The sequence below is a fragment of the Anomaloglossus baeobatrachus genome, chromosome 4, assembly GCF_048569485.1.
Source record: "Anomaloglossus baeobatrachus isolate aAnoBae1 chromosome 4, aAnoBae1.hap1, whole genome shotgun sequence".
Lineage (NCBI taxonomy): Eukaryota > Metazoa > Chordata > Amphibia > Anura > Aromobatidae > Anomaloglossus > Anomaloglossus baeobatrachus.
The window spans coordinates 480,116,065-480,132,392 of record NC_134356.1 but is presented as its reverse complement, the minus strand read 5'-3'; the positions used below and the strand labels follow the sequence as shown (position 1 = coordinate 480,132,392).

Genomic DNA, 16,328 nt, shown 5'->3' with positions numbered 1-16,328 from the left:
TTCATTTATCCTGTGTTTAAAAAAAAAAAAGTTAAAAAAGCAATGCCAGAATTGCAGTTTCTTTTTTTTTTTTGTTCATTTAAAAAAAATGGAATGAAAGTGATCAAAAAGTCATTGTAGACAAGAATGGGATAAGTGAAGACTGTTCTCGTTGCCGGCAGTAACCGTAAGTCCTCAGTTGCAAAGCTGTATGGCTACATCAACGGTATAGTGGCCAGAAACTACACATCTGCCCCGTGTCTGAATCAATGGGGGCAGATGTACAGTACCCGGCAGCGGCAACTATACAGAGGACAAAGCTGTGCTCTTTAGCTCAGCATCTGCTCGATCCTGCCGCATCGGAAACAGCTGACTGGTGGGGATGAATACTGGGTGTCACATCCCCCCCGATCAGATATTGTAAAAGTCCCGGAGAACCTCTTTATCTTGTGGCTTTCAGACTATGGAAATTACAGATGCAGATTGTTCTGCAATTGGACTATGAAAACAAAAAATGTTTGTGGACATTAAAGCCTAATGAAGTCTCATCCTACACATATCTTAGATTCACTGTTACATATCTACTGATACGATTTGGACAGTGGTAAAAATGACCGTTTAGGACCAAGACTACAAGACTGCAAAAGAAAAATGGTTTAAGATTGCTATGTGCCATGTGGGGTCTTGTTGCGACCTCTAAGGTACCGTGATGAGAAAATTGCAAAATTGTCACAACATTGTCGGTTGTAAATGGTTTAGTAACAAAATGTATAATTGGTAGAGGAAGGTTGAACTTCAAAGTTGCTGTGTAGCCCCCAATTTTTTTTTTTTCTGGTCAGGTGGAACTTAAAAGGATTTCCACAATGTTAGACCATATTCTAGTAATCAGAGCAGTGATCAAAGTTTAATGCTTAAGCTTATTGTAGTTCGAAATTTTGTAAAATGTAATTTTACTTTTAAAACAGTCAAGGTACCGTCACGCATAACGAGATCGCTAGTGAGATCACTGCTGAGTCACCGTTTTGGTGGCGCAGTAGCGATCCCGTTAGCAATCTCGTTATGTGTGACACCTACCAGCGATCAGGCCCCTGCTGTGAGATCTCAAGTCGTTGCAGAATGGTCCAGGCCATTTTCTTCAAAGGTGATGTCCTGCTGAGCAGGACGCATCGCTGTGTTTGACACTGTGTGACAGGGTCCCAGTGACTGCTGAGATCGTTATACAGGTCGCTACTGCGACCTGTATTGTTCCTGCATCGCTGGTAAGATCTGACTGTGTGACATCTCACCTGCGATCTCCCAGCGACTTACCAGCGATCCTTATCAGGTCGCATCGTTTTCGGGATCGCTGGTAAGTCGTTGTGTGTGACTGGGCCTTCAGTCCTCCACAAGTACTGGCTGGAAATGTGGAGCTGAACAATAGCGCCCATTAGATGGTCACACAACTGCACCTTTCTGATGGCTACAAATCCCTTATTGTTACACCACAAAGGATTGCACTATTAACAAATGTGCCATGTCACTACTGAGGATGTGTAATCCTTACCGTATAAACACTTCTCACATTATAATGTAACCTCATTCAGTTCTCTTTTTATTTTTACATTTGTTGAATGAAGTTTTACGCTGTTGACTTTACAATTCTCCAATTATCCCAGTTAGTCTCTTTTGATTGTGGTGACTTTAATCTAAATGTTGCCCTTAAGCTGGTGTCACACTAAACGACAGCGACAACGACGTCGCTGTTACGTCACCATTTTCGGTGACGTAACAGCGACCTTGTAAGTCGCTGTTATGATCGCTGCTTAGCTGTCAAACACAGCAGAAGCAGCGATCATAAGGTCGCTGTGCTACATGTTCAGAGAGCAGGGAGCCGCGCTTAGCGCTGGCTCCTTGCTCTCCTGCAGCACACATCGGGTTAATTAACCCGATGTGTGCTGCAGCTACATGTCACAGTTCAGAGAGCAGGGAGCCGCGCTTAGCGCTGGCTCCTTGCTCTCCTGCAGCACACATCGGGTTAATTAACCCGATGTGTGCTGCAGCTACATGTCACAGTGCAGAGAGCAGGGAGCCGCGCGCACTGCTTAGCACTGGCTCCTTGCTCTCCTTGCTACAGTATACATCGGGTTAATTACCCGATGCATACTGCAGCCACATGTCACAGTGCAGGAGCCGGCGCTGGCAGCAAGAGCGGAGGCTGGTAACCAGCGTAAACATCGGGTAACTAGGGAAAGGTCTTCCCTTGGTTACCCGATGTTTACGCTGGTTACAGCTTACCGCAGCTGCCAGTGCCGGCTCCTGATCGCTTCATTTCGTCGCTCTCTCGCTGTCACACACAGCGATGTGTGTGTCACAGCGGGAGAGTGACGACCAAAAAATGAAGCTGGACATTCAGCAACGACCGGCGACCTCACAGCAGGGGCCAGGTCGTTGCTGGATGTCACACACAGCGACAGCGAAGGGACGTCGCTGCAACGTCACAGAAAATGGTGACGTAGCAGCGACGTCGTTGTCGTCGTCGTTATGTGTGACACCAGCTTTAGACTTTGTGAAAAGAACATTGTGTTACTCTGAGGTCTAATGAACTAATCTTTTCAGCCCCCTGTTCAAGTCTTTCTGGTCTTGACCTGATAATTCCCAGGAATGAGACCACATTCTAAACTTTCTAAGAAATGGAACCATGTTAGCAACCCAGCGCTGATTATCTGCTTGAGAAAGGGGCTTTGATTGCATTTCATTCTTCGCTTTGGCCTTCACTATTGGCTTGTTGTATCTCTTAAAGGATTAGTAGTGCCCCTGATGGCTGCTAATGAAATATAATTCTTTCATTTTGGCTGTGTGAGCAAAATAGAAATGGTCACACTATGAAATAGTGATGTATGCATTCAGGAATGGCAAATGTCAATTTCGGCACTTAAGTCTGCAATAACTTTAGATGTAAACTAGTGCGAGTGACAAGTCCTGAATTATTAAGTCTCCAATTGACCAAACAGTGATTATCTTTAAATTTAAAAGACTGACATCATTGTCGCCGGTTTGGAATCGTTCAGCCATCAAATAGTAATAATTAGTGCTTTAATGAGGTTTCCCTGTGACATCATTGGCCCTAATAAACAAATTTTATGAGTCCCAAAACGCTGATGCCACGATTTTTCCAGCTGAGTACTGTCTTGAACTTCTTTTTTTCTGGGGCGAACCTTTGTGTTGGTATTCTATGGACTGACGTTTCGTCACACAATCACCATAAACTGCTTGCATTCTCTGATGAATTTCCTTTGGGGTGACACCTTTTGCTGTCAAGAACTCAATGACAGCACATTACTTAAATCACATTGACCGACCGTCTGCGCAGGGTTCCATTCTTTACACTGTACGAGTAACAACTCAACCGTTCATTGCTAAGGCTTGCCGCCATCTGGGGCTGTAGAGGAGAATCTACTGAACAGTCCAGGACCTGCCACATACCAGTGCTGCCATCTGTTGAGGAGTTACAAAGGTCGAGGCATTACTTTTAAGATCTTGTAGAAGCGTTAAACATCTTTGTAAAGTTGTTTATGTAAAAATATTAGGCTGTATTTGTGATGTAACTTTACCTTGACCCCATGCCTAGTTCCAGGAAGTGGCTGTCCGCAGTGGTGTAAAGATCCTGTGTCATTGAAATGCCGGCTTTATACATATTTCTGAAGTAATTTAATAGTATCATCTTTTGCACTACACAGGTTATTTTCTTTCAATAACTTACAATATGATTATCTAAAAAAACCTCCTATTTTTTATTTTAATGACTTCTCATGATATTTTATACACTGGCTGGAGATCAAACTTAGAGAACAGCACACAATTTCCTAAATGTTAAGGTCATTGTGTAGTCCTATGTGCTTATATCCTAACTTGCATAAACTTGCAGTATTTTAAGTTTATTTCATAAATTGAATTAATAATAAAAGCACATAATAAAAATGTAAATGTGATTAATGTAAAAGAACACTGATCACAATTAGAGAACACTTTTAGATACCTGCAAGTTATTGGTGTTAATCTGGTGGTACTAATTTCCATAATTATTTGACAAACCCTATGTAACTGGCAGACTGACTTTCCAGTTTGTACTGGCTTTGAAAAACTGGACTGCCGTTTCAAAGTGACTGAAACCTTCCGGCAGCAGGTTATCCAGATGAAAGCCAAAGGGGTGACCCTATCAGCCATAGCAAGAGGAGTTGGTCTTTCCAAGTCTGTGATTTCGAGAATATTGCATCCTTGCAAATTCACAAACTTTCCAGTCCCCCAAGAAGGCTGATCGCCCTTGAAAGACATATGTAAGGGAGAACAGGATAATGTGGAGAATCTCCATGGGTAATAGTTTCAACACTGCAGCTGGAATAGCTCAGCAGTTCAGCACTAAAAAGTAAGGATCTGTCTCATCATACAGGGTCACAACGTTTAAAAGCAGAAAGCCCACTCTGCAGTGACCAAATTTCTCATTAGCAGAATCAAAATCACCTTTGGTGTGGAGTAGGGCTGGCCGGACCCGGACTGTAAAAGTCCGGATCCACGCGGTTGCAAAGTTGCTCGGGTGCCAGACCCAGGCCCGGGATTCCAGGTGTTTTGATCCGCATCCGGCACTCAAGAAATAAGAAAAAAATAAAGGAGAAATTAAGAAAATAAGAATGAAGCTAGCGCTTCATACTTACCAAGGCTCCATCGCAGTTGCAAACTGCTCCTGTGCGGCTGTACGCTGCTCCTGCAGCCTCCCTGAGCTGCTCATCATTGCTCATCACACAGGCACGGCTTTCGCTGCCCATCTACCTGGCGTCTTTGATTTGTTGCAGTAAGACACGCCCCCAGCATATGTGACAGTGTGTAAGTGGTTGTCATCCTAAGTTGCCTGCTGCATGAAGCAGGTGGCTCAGGCTGGGGAGAAGGGCGCACATCGTGGGCGCAGTTTATCCTGAGCTGCCTGCTGCATGAAGCAGGTGGCTCAAGCGGGTCAGAGGAGAGGACATCGCTCTCCCTCCAATGTTCATTCTAAACCTGGCTGCATTTTGAACACGACCCCCTATCACATGGCAAATTACGTCATACCTGAAAGCAGCCCATACATTCTAGCATCTTTTTATTTTGTTCTCTAATTTTGATGTCCAGTGTATATACAGATTCAGCCCCTCTGCAGCCCACATATGATACATAACTTAGGTTGGTCATCTGTCATCACGTAGCGGAAGCTTTTATTAGATTGGTCTCAAATTTATGGGTGAGCAGTAGTAAATAAGATTAGTCAATGCCCCTAAGAAGCTACACCCTTTAAAGTGGATTTAGGCTGATAATCTGTGAACGATGTTTCATAAGAATGCTCCATTTTACTGTTGTCTGAGTGAACATGCCAGTGATCGGCCAACAAACAAACTGCTTATTTGTTGGAATATCATATCTTTGATGTCAGCATATGATTAAAAACAGACTAGCTAAGCCTTTCTGTATCTGAAGGCCAATGACTGTCGCAACTATTTCTGTTGCATAGCGTGTACAGGACACCTAGTTTATTACATAAGATGGAGATCCGAATGGATGATCTGTGTCCTAGGTGCGGGCGGGTGAATGCTAATCTGCTGCATATGATGTGGTCTTATGGGAATATTGAGGACTACTGGAGGGCAGTATTAGAACTGATCGGGCAGGTTTTTAATATACATTTACAGCCAAGACCTGTTACATGCATTCTGGGTCTCCTGGAGGGGGAGTTTTAACTTGAGCTCACCGGTAACAATTGGTATTACGCGATTCTTATATCAGGCCAGGAAACTGTTGGCCTACCACTGGCTTAATCTGGCTCCTCCGGCCATGGTGGAACTTGGGGAAAGAGTTAATATGGTACTTTTGATTTGGAGAGGGGGTATACCTCAAAAGGAATGCGCTGAAGAAATTCAACAAGATTTAGGGGGCGTGGTTGGATACTCCGGGCCTTCCCTCCTTGGCACTGCTGCAAGACAGTATGGGAGAGCAGGTCCTCCTTCTCATAACTGGATAATACTTTGCTGGAACAGGGTGAACTGCAAGTGGCTGGAATTTGTGTGCTTGTTTCAAAAGATGTTGGTTACCTCAGATTATGGGCAGTATATTGGATGAATATTTACTGTATGACCTATGCTGATGTGGGTTATAGACGGCAGGTGCACTGTTTAATTTGGGTGTTGTTTTTGTGACTGAATGCGGTCCCTTTCTTTTCTTCGTACTGTTTTTGCGAGGAAATAGACTGTTATCTTTGTTATAGTAGATAAGGATAAGGGCTGGTTCACACTAAGCGACAGCGACAACGAGGTCGCTGGTACGTCACCATTTTCTGTGACGTAACAGCGACCTTGTAAGTCGCTGTTATGATCGCTGCTTAGCTGTCAAACACAGCAGCCGAAGCAGCGTTCATAACCGCGAGAGCAGGGAGCCGCGCACACTGCTTAGTGCTGGCTCCTTGCTCTCCTAGCTACAGTACACATCGGGTTAATTAACCCGATGTGTACTGCAGCTACATGTGCAGAGAGCAGGGAGCCGCGCACACTGCTTAGCGCTGGCTCCTTGCTCTCCTAGCTACAGTACACATCTGGTTAATTAACCCGATGTGTACTGCAGCTACATGTGCAGAGAGCCGGAGCCGGCAGCACAGGCAGCGTGAGAGCTGCGGAGGCTGGTAACTAAGGTAAATATCGGGTAACCACCTTGGTTACCCGATGTTTACCCTGGTTACAGCTTACCGCAGCTGCCAGATGCCGGCTCCTGCTCCCTGCTCGCTTCATTTCGTCGCTCTCTCGCTGTCACACACAGCGATCTGTGTGTCACAGCGGGAGAGCGCCTTTGAAGAAAACGAACCAGGGCTGTGTGTAACGAGCAGCGATCTCGCAGCAGGGGCCAGATCGCTGCTCAGTGTCACACACAGCGAGATCGCTAATGAGGTCACTGTTGCGTCACCAAAACCGTGCCGTAGCAGCGATTTCGGTAGCGATCTCGCTATGTGTGAAGCACCCCTTAGGCTGCACATCAAAGTTAGATAATAGTATAATGCTATAAGCATACCGAAAAACATTGAAGCATACAATGAAAAATGCCACTTGCTAACTTGAAAGTGTGAATAATGAAATGCATACGTGCCATGAATATTAGGAAAAAGGAGATATTTAGCAATCGCATTGATCAATGTAACTGAGCCCTAAAACCTCGTCAAGGTATATCTCTATATTGGGGTCCAAAGCTCTATGACCCTAACTGTGTGTGTTTTTCGGTATGCTTATAGCATTATACTATTATCTAACTTTGATGTGCAGCCTTATCCTTATGTACTATGTATTTTTTTTGGCTTGCACTCCTAATATATATTAGTGCTCACTTCAGTTATCCTATTTAGTATTATGAAGTTTTTTTCTGAATGTGGACACAGCTCCGCCCCTTTCGGCCATGTTTTTTCCATCTCCTCTATAAGAAAGTCCTTGTTACCCCTCTCCACATATAGCAGTTTTTAATTGCAATGAGATGACACACAGTTAGGGTCATAAAGCTAGGGACCCCAATATAGAGATATACCTTGACGAGGTTTTGGGGCTCAGTTACATTGATCAATGCGATTGCTAAATATCTCCTTTTTCCTAATATTCATGGCACGTATGCATTTCATTATTCACACTTTCAAGTTAGCAAGTGGCATTTTTCATTGTATGCTTCAATGTTTTTCGGTATGCTTATAGCATTATACTATTATCTAACTTGGATGTGCAGCCTTATCCTTATGTACTATGTATTTTTTTGGCTTGCACTCATAATATATATTAATGTTATCTATGTTATGTCATTTTGTTGATAAAATAAAAATGAACCTGATTTAAAAAACAAAAAACAGACTAGCTGAATTCTTCTAAGCTCTATGTGGGAAAAAAAGGAAGTCTCTTTTGCCTACATGAGTCATCACTGCAAAGTTCCTGATGGGGGGAGGAGTTGAGCATCTGGGTTAGGTGACTCATGTAGGGAAGAGAGAGACTTCCTCTTTTTACATAGAGCTTAGAAGGATTCAGCTAGTCTTTTATTAATCATATGATGTCATATACCTAATGGAAAAGAACATTATTAACTGGGTAGAAAAGCAAAATGAACAATTGTAAGTACACAGTGCTATATACTGTAATATGATTGTAGTATATTAAGTGGATAAAAACTTTGATGGGAGTGTTTCTTTACTAACCTTGCATGCATACTCTGCTAGCATTTTCTTATGTTCTGTAGTTATGCTCCTATTTTAACCTCTGATTATCTCTAATATATTTCTTTTTAATTATATGTTCTCCTTTAAATGGTAATACATGCTTAGGACAATAACAGACCAATGTAACACACTATGTTAAAGGAGTATTCCTATCTCCAAGATTGTTGCTCAATATGTAGTATTTAGTAGGTGTAATAATAATAATAATAATATTAGCAAATATCTCCAATAAGATGTAGTATAGTTCTCCTGATTAGCTCTGTCTCTTACTTCATGTGCAGGTTGGGTATCCATGGTTATGTCTACTCCTATATTAACAGTTCGTTAGTTTGTTGCTTGTTGTCATAACTGTGGATATCTAAGCTGCAATGCCCTGCACATGAGGTAAGAGCCATGGCTATATCAGGAGAACTATACTATATTACATTTCTAATTGGAGGTATTTGCTATTACTAATAATAATAATAATAATAATAATAATAATAATAAAATAATAATAATTTTATTATCATTCTTAGTCCTACTACATATTGAGATCTTGTAGAATGGAATACCCCTTTAAGTATATGTAGTAATGTTTAGTATATATGAAAAAGTAACTAAATTGCAGATCATCTTCTTTCATTCGAATTGTATACTGGCAAAACAATTCCACCAGTGCTGCAGTTTGCCCAGTCGTGTGTGAAAGTTGCCCAGCTGAAAATCATAGCAGAAATTATTGCTCTTTCCTGACCTCTCTTGTCCTACAGACGATTGTCCCGGGCAAACAAAGAGCAGACACCAGTGGAGGGCTTACTAATTAGTAACATTTATTTGTAATGTCAAAGAAAAGCGGATTCTGCTGATTACATATCTCCCATGTATTTTACATTGTCTGACTGCAAAACAAATGAGTCAGTCATTCTGCGGCAGTCTCTCCCCTTCCTGTAAGAACTGTCCCAGGCAGGGAGGCCTCCGCCATTACCATTCTTCATCTTGCCTCCACCTTGTCTTTTTTTGGGGTTGGCTGGAGAAGACTGCATTAATTGTACATTGTGTTCTTAATTGCATTGCCGTAATCATTAGCATATTTAACACAAGTCATTTTATGTTTCTGCTTAGTGAAGATGAACAATAGACTTACTGACTCTGCATAGAGATGAATGGCTTTTGATATACTTGTCTCCCATAAATGAGACTCTATAGATGAGCTGTGGACATAGTTTGGTTTGTTAATTTGGCATATTTTTGCATATAATTATTTTTGCTAGGCTTATTTCATGTTTCAGACCTAATGCTGTATTATAAATACTAGAAAATACACATAAGATACAACTCCTCTATCGCAATGTACATGTTGAAGAAGACAAACTACTGCGCGCACATCAGCGGTATTCTGCTGTAATGTGGGATATGTCAGAAATGCGATACCGTTCAATACAGTGGAATCAAGGCAAGATAAGGTCACATGCGGCTGCATGAGACCGCATGTGACCTTATCTTGCTGCGATTCCATTGAACTGTACCGTATTTCTGATGTATCAGGCATTGCGGCAGAATACCACTGATGTGAAACCGGCCTAAAGAGCAGAGACTTTGTTTGACATGATAGTGTGCAACGAGCTCCAAGTGGCTGGAAATGGATGCAACATGCTGTCACTATTTATACGTAACGGGTCATTCCCATCTTAGAAGGGTAAAATTGCATCTTTCTTGTAGGTTAAGCAATTTTCCAATTTACTTGTTAATTTCCTCTCCGTTCCTAAGATCGGAGTGATTTTTTATTTATTTTGTTGTTCATGGTTTGGTGTCTTGGTAAGTGGCCAATGCACAGAGCTGGTAAGGATTACCTTGACGGTGACCAGGATTCCTGAAGCGCACTTCTAGTTTCTGTGCTCTTGTGACGCTGCCCAGGCAAAGCTGCTTCATATACAGAATCGGGAGCACAAAGCTCAGGCCTGCTGTCAGACAATGGAGTTGGTCCGAACTGTCAATAAAACAGGAGCGCATTGCTTCCCCAGTCAGGAAGGTGGGAGACTGGGGGGCAGTGTGTTCCTAAAATATGTCATGAGACAACCTTTAAGTGCAGCTCTAGAGCAGTCATTCCTTAATAGTCTAAAATACTGTATAGACTAAAAAAATAGGAAAATTCATAAACGTATTTAAAACAATGCAGAATTGGTCCGTTGGCCTTCACTTCATGATTGTTGGATCCTGAGAATGAAGGCATTGCAGCTCTAGGGTATAATTGTCGCCCTTCCCTGCACAAGCATGGCTCCATTTTAGTGACAAGGCAATCTTCAGTTCTCTTTACAGTCGGTTGGCCAGGAGTAGGGTCATATTTGACACTGTGCATTGGAGGGCCAGTACCTTTTGTGGTTCTTTTTACTCTACTTTTTGCTGCTTTTACATCGGGGAAGGCTGGAGGACTGCACCACTGGGGATCTTCATCCTTCTACTGAGCATTGATCCACCATATACGGTAAGTAATCCACCTACTTGAGGAACACTGCGCCAGCATAACAAATATGCATTTCTATTTTAACATTTCCTCTGCTAAATGTATTGGGACTTTAAAACTTACGTGTGTGCACCTTGCTAATTATACTAACTGATGGTGGGTTTAGCTGGTTGCAGTGCACATTTTTTTTTTTCCGCACACATTTTTCCCACAATGTTTGAATGTAATGGCAAAAATTGTGTTACCGGTTTGCCACTACGTTGTTTGGACACAGCTACATTCGGCTTAGGGCTGTAGGGAGGGGGGAAGGAGGTCACAGGTAGAGAGATGATACTGGGAAGTATAGTTTTGAATTGGCTATTTACACTCTAAATTTCAACATTAAGGCCTCATTCAGACTTCTTTTCCCATATGGGTTTGATCTGTGTAAATAAAACACAGTTGCATCTGTGTATTTTCCCACTAAATAGTCTGTAAAAGACAAAATAGACACCTGACCATTTTCGGTCCGAGTCACATATTCAATTCAGCCATACAAGTGTATGGGTCAGTGTGCAGTCTATTACAACATTGCAATGGGCAGAAGAAATGCTATTGGGTAGGAGAGTCACAAGGGACTAGCTTCAGACGTGGCTTGGCCAAGTGTTAACATATTTTCAGCATAGGAGTAGGAAAAATATAAAATGGAATGGGCATTAAATGGAAATTAAAATTCTAAAAACCTCATCCTTCTCTGTTCTATTAGGGGTGGGTGGCACCCATGCACATTAAATGGTCAACTTGTCCTGCCAAAATCGGTCAGTTTTGGCTAACTTTGATCTAATGTGTATGGGGATCTTTAGAGAGGCTGTGTTTTTCAATGACTTCATGGCTTCCGAATCTCCATTGCAAGAAGGCAGTCTTCAGGCTTGGGGCTTAGAGCAGCGTGAGCTGTAAATACTGCTAGGCCCAGGAGCGCCATCTTGCAGGGAAAAAAAGAAGCGAGACAGAACTGAGGGGTCCAAGTTATCAAACTTGCGCCAATCCTAAATGATGACGGACTATATTGGCTTCCTAGCAATGTCCACTTACTATACAGTAGAAGTTACATCTCTCTGTGCTCTCTGCCTTCTTTTCACAATTATTTTCAGGAAGGAAAAGTGTAGCTTTTGTTTGTACTGTCACCTTCCAGCATGGACGTTTTCCTGTTTCTTAGTCTAGACAGTATTTTACCTTTTATAACAACAATTTTTGTTCCAAAGTTTGGAGTGGCAATCTACTTTATGGTGTATCATTAAAGAGGTATTCCCATCTTCAAGATCCTATCCCGATCTGTAGTAGATGTAATAGTAATAATATTAGCAAATACTTCCAATTAAAAATGTAGTGTAGTTCTGCTATAACCATGTCACTTACCTCATGTGCAGGGCATTGCAAGACCTTAGTTATCCATGGTTATGACCACTAGTAACTAATTGTCACTATATGTGAGGTCGTAACTATGGATACTGAAGGACCTGCAATGCGCTGCACATGAGGTCGGAGACATAGTGAATCAGCACAACTATATTATATTTCTAATTGGAGTTATTATTATTATTATTATTATTATTATTATTTCTGTTACGTATTAAGATAGGATCTTGGCGATGGGACTAACCCTTTAAGACTTGGCATCTTTTCTTGAGAATTTTGGCCTGGTTCCATCTATTTCCTAACAAAGTCCTGCAGTTAAATTTCAAAACCTAGAATGCAATCATTATGGTTTGTGACTTTTACCCTCTACTCTATGTAAAAGCTTAAGAAAAATTTCCATACTTCATGCAATAATTAAGATAATCGTTTAAAGAGTTGGAAAGCTGTAGAAACGTTAATATTGTAAGACCCTAATATTCATGCCACCCATAACGGCTAAGAAAGTAGTTGTCATGTATAACCAAAGTTAGGTTCACATCAATACAGTGTTTCCGCCGAGGACATCAGGGTTTATCGAATTGCCTGAAAAACTGCATTCCGACCTCCAAGAAAACCATTCACTTCAATGAAGCTAATAGAGCCATCATGGCAGTATTCAGCGTTTTCAGACATGCACAAGAACAGAAGGATTTTTAGTTCTATTGTGAATAGCTCGGTGCCGAGGTTACTAGCCACTGTGCAGTCTCGGACTGGTCAATTACATAGGCTAGGGCGGCTTGCAGGCTTTATGCTTCTGAGCTAGCAAATGCTGATCTGAAGTTGCTTGATGGCTCCAGGTAGGCTCAATCCCACTGCGCTTCTCCCGTTCTGCTGAGGTAAAACCAGGAGTGCACTCACTTTGGTCTTACAATGTCTGTACTGTCAATTTTCAGAAGTGCGCCGCACCCCAACAACCGAGGGGCAGAAGAGTAGTGGTTTTTGAAGATGGATTAGAACACTCCTTTTAATGTTTTTTTTTTTCAATAGTGGTTGCCTGAAATCTGACATGTCCATGGAGAAAGTCAGCAGACACTTGGCATGGTTGTGGGTGGCCTGGTGTAAGGGGCTGGGTTAGGCACATTTCCTCTGAGATCTACAATATATCCACTCTACTGTACTCTGCTGTCTGCATTCTAGACATACTACATCTCTGCACTAAGCAATGAAGTGATCTGTTGTGAGGATTAGTATACCGGCTGGTTTACATTACTCACATACTTCCTTAAATTCAGGTATTCAGGTTATGTTTGACCACACATGTCTATTTATTTTTACTGTGTAATAAACCTTTCAGCACATTTCTTTCTTCTGGCTGATCAGTCACTCCAGTGTGCATCATCGTAATGCTTTATTAGGATGGGAAAACCACGTGTAATGTCAAAAACTAAACTAACTCATTTACTTCTATTACTTTTAAAATATTATTCCATAGTTGCAAAGATCTATGAGAGACAATGACATTCAGGGTACCAGTAGGTGGCACTAGAGAGACCGTGATCCTCCTCATGGAAGGGAGCTATTTTGCATCATTTTCCTAGATATCCAGACTAGGTACACAGCTGTATCTGGTCTGTCGGCACCTTCCAAAAATAGTATTTCCAAAGTAGTTGTTGTTGTTTATACCACATCCTGTGAACTTTGCTTATCCTGGGCCAAATTCGAATAGGGTATTCCCTACTCTTTTAAAGGAAATCTGTCACAAAGTTGACCTTTTTAAACTGGTAATATGGGCATACTGGTTACAGAATGCTGAAAAAGGCCATCTTTTGTCACTTCCAGGCTATGGGGCGCATGCTGCCTGGAAGGTAACTTTGCCTTCAGAGATTATTTTAAATAAAAAGGGCGTTATCAGTGTGACACAAGTAACTGACACAGAATAGGAGAAAGGAAATTTGTCTTCTTTCAAACACATTTTTTGCAGCTCCCTGAACTCTGCTTCATTGCAACAATGTTGCAACACTGTCTGCCTGTGAGATGGAGGCTGAAGCTGAGAGGAACCTGCAGAAGTGTCAGTTATAATTACAGTTCTGCAGTGAGAGCCGAGAGCGGCCATCACACTGGTAATGCCCCTTTTATGTAAAAATAATCTCTGGAGGCGGAGTTATCTTCCAGGCAGCATCCACCCCATAGCCTGGAAGAGCTCATTTACATAAAGTGATAAAAGATGATTTATCCAGAACAACGCATCTGAGACATACAGGTATGGCTTTTTTTTTTCTTTTTTAGCATTCTATAACCTTTCTGCCCATATTAACAGTTTAAAAAGGTCAAAGTGGTGACAGATTTTTTTTAAAAAAATGAAACATTTAAAAATATATTCTACTATAGACCACTTAATTTAAATAATGCATATACTAATAATGCAGGTTTTAAACAGTGATATAAATCTCTTACATTTTAATTTTGTTTTCCACCAATATGGTATAATATATCAAATAGCTGGGTTTTTTCATTTGGTTTCCTTTCGAGTTTTCGTTAATACACCTTAACACCTAAGTGCTCGCAATGCAAAAGGATTGTATTAGTTACATAACATAAAGGCTATCCTGGGGCCCGTGCAGTTTTATGTGAATGCAATCCTGTAATTCCCATACCAGCCAGCAATGCTGACAAACAAGATCTCGCTGCAAGCACTCTCTTGTACCTCCTAATGGCCATGTCTTGGCCCTCTTCCTGTTCTTTGTCTAATGCTCATCCTGAACACATTTGAAGCAGGTCAAGCATTAAAGGAAACATTTCTATTGTTTTCTTATTTGATTAGTCTATTATTCTTATTTTCTGTTGACACAGCACCTGTAAGGAGCATTCGAGCTGCAACTTCTGTTGTCTTGTTAAACAGGGGAGGGCAAGTGTAAAAAGTTTGGAGTAGTAAGTTTTAGAAACTGACTCTTTTATATAATGTAAGTAAATTCCAGCTACTATATCAGGCCTAGTCAAGTATATATACAAAAGACCTTTTAATATATACAGTGTTCAGTAAAAATTAGTACACCCCTTCCGAAAAGTAAGATTTTACTCAAGTTAGTTGATGCAAGAATGAATACAGCTCACATCAGAAACTACAACATCCTTTATTGTGTATGAACTCCCTGATTTGTAAGAGCGCACCAAGTCTTCTAGGCATGGAATGAACAAGTTGGTGACACAGCAACATTTTTTTTTTTTGTTTCTTCAAGAACAACCTCTTTTATTGCCTGAATGTTGGATTGAGAGAGATTTTCAACTTGTCTCTTCAGAATTCCCCATAGATATTTGGTTTGGTTTGGTTTGGTTTGGTTCAGATCAGAAGACATACAGTACTTGGCTACTGAATTACTTTCACCCTGTTCTTCTTCCAAAATGAAACAAATGTCATCTGGTAAAAGTGCACATCTAACAAGGGTACAAAGTGATGATATCATCTTCTCTTTCAATAAAGAGCAGTAGATCTGTGAATTCATGATACCAACGATGAAATGTAGCTCCCTGACACCAGCAGTACTCTTGCAGCCTCACATACAGTGCCGCCACCATATTTCATTGAAGGGATTTAGAAAAATGAAATTAGAAAAATGTATGGTGCCTACAGTGAAACATGGTGGAGGCAGTGTCCTTATTTGTGTATATACTATCTAATTATAAAGGGAGTACACCCCCCAGAAATAAATATTGGAAAGATTATGTTTGAAAACTAGAAGGCTGTGCATTGGATTTAGAATGAACTGGTGGTGACGTATCCTGGTTTCAATGACATCAATCAAACTAGAATAGTATGGGAACAAACACTCTGATTCTTTAAGTGGCTCCACCTACAGGACCCTCAACTAGATAATTTTACACAGGAAAAGTGTTATGAGATAAGGTGATGGTATTTTACCATTTTTATCTAATGTGTTAAAAAAAATATTTTACATTGTGACAGGAGTTGCTCTGTACATAAGTGCAAAGAGCCTCTCACTCCAAACTAATTGTTTTGTACAAATGTCTGTTCCTGATTATTGTCCAATGTAAACATGTCAAATGATGAAACTGCAAATGATAAAGTGCATGGTTGTCAGCTGATCTCCTATTTTAGGGTGGCATAAAAACCATTTGTCAGCAGTAGATTCGCTCGGGTAAATAGGAGATGTGCTGCTGACCACAGTGTAAACTTGTATTCAGGGGAAGGAGGACAGATGATCATTTGTATTGAAATATTTAGGATAATTGCAACATATAAATGTAAGTAGACCATTTATCTTCCAGTTACAACTTCTCAGC

The 16,328-nt window shown here is 41.1% G+C and overlaps 1 protein-coding gene across 2 annotated transcripts in view; it reads left to right on the top strand.

The window, feature by feature from the left end:
- The window catches only part of CGNL1 (cingulin like 1), a 202,334-nt gene that overhangs the window by 122,884 nt on the left and 63,122 nt on the right, over window positions 1-16,328 (top strand). The gene's annotated exons all lie outside the window — the stretch shown is intronic.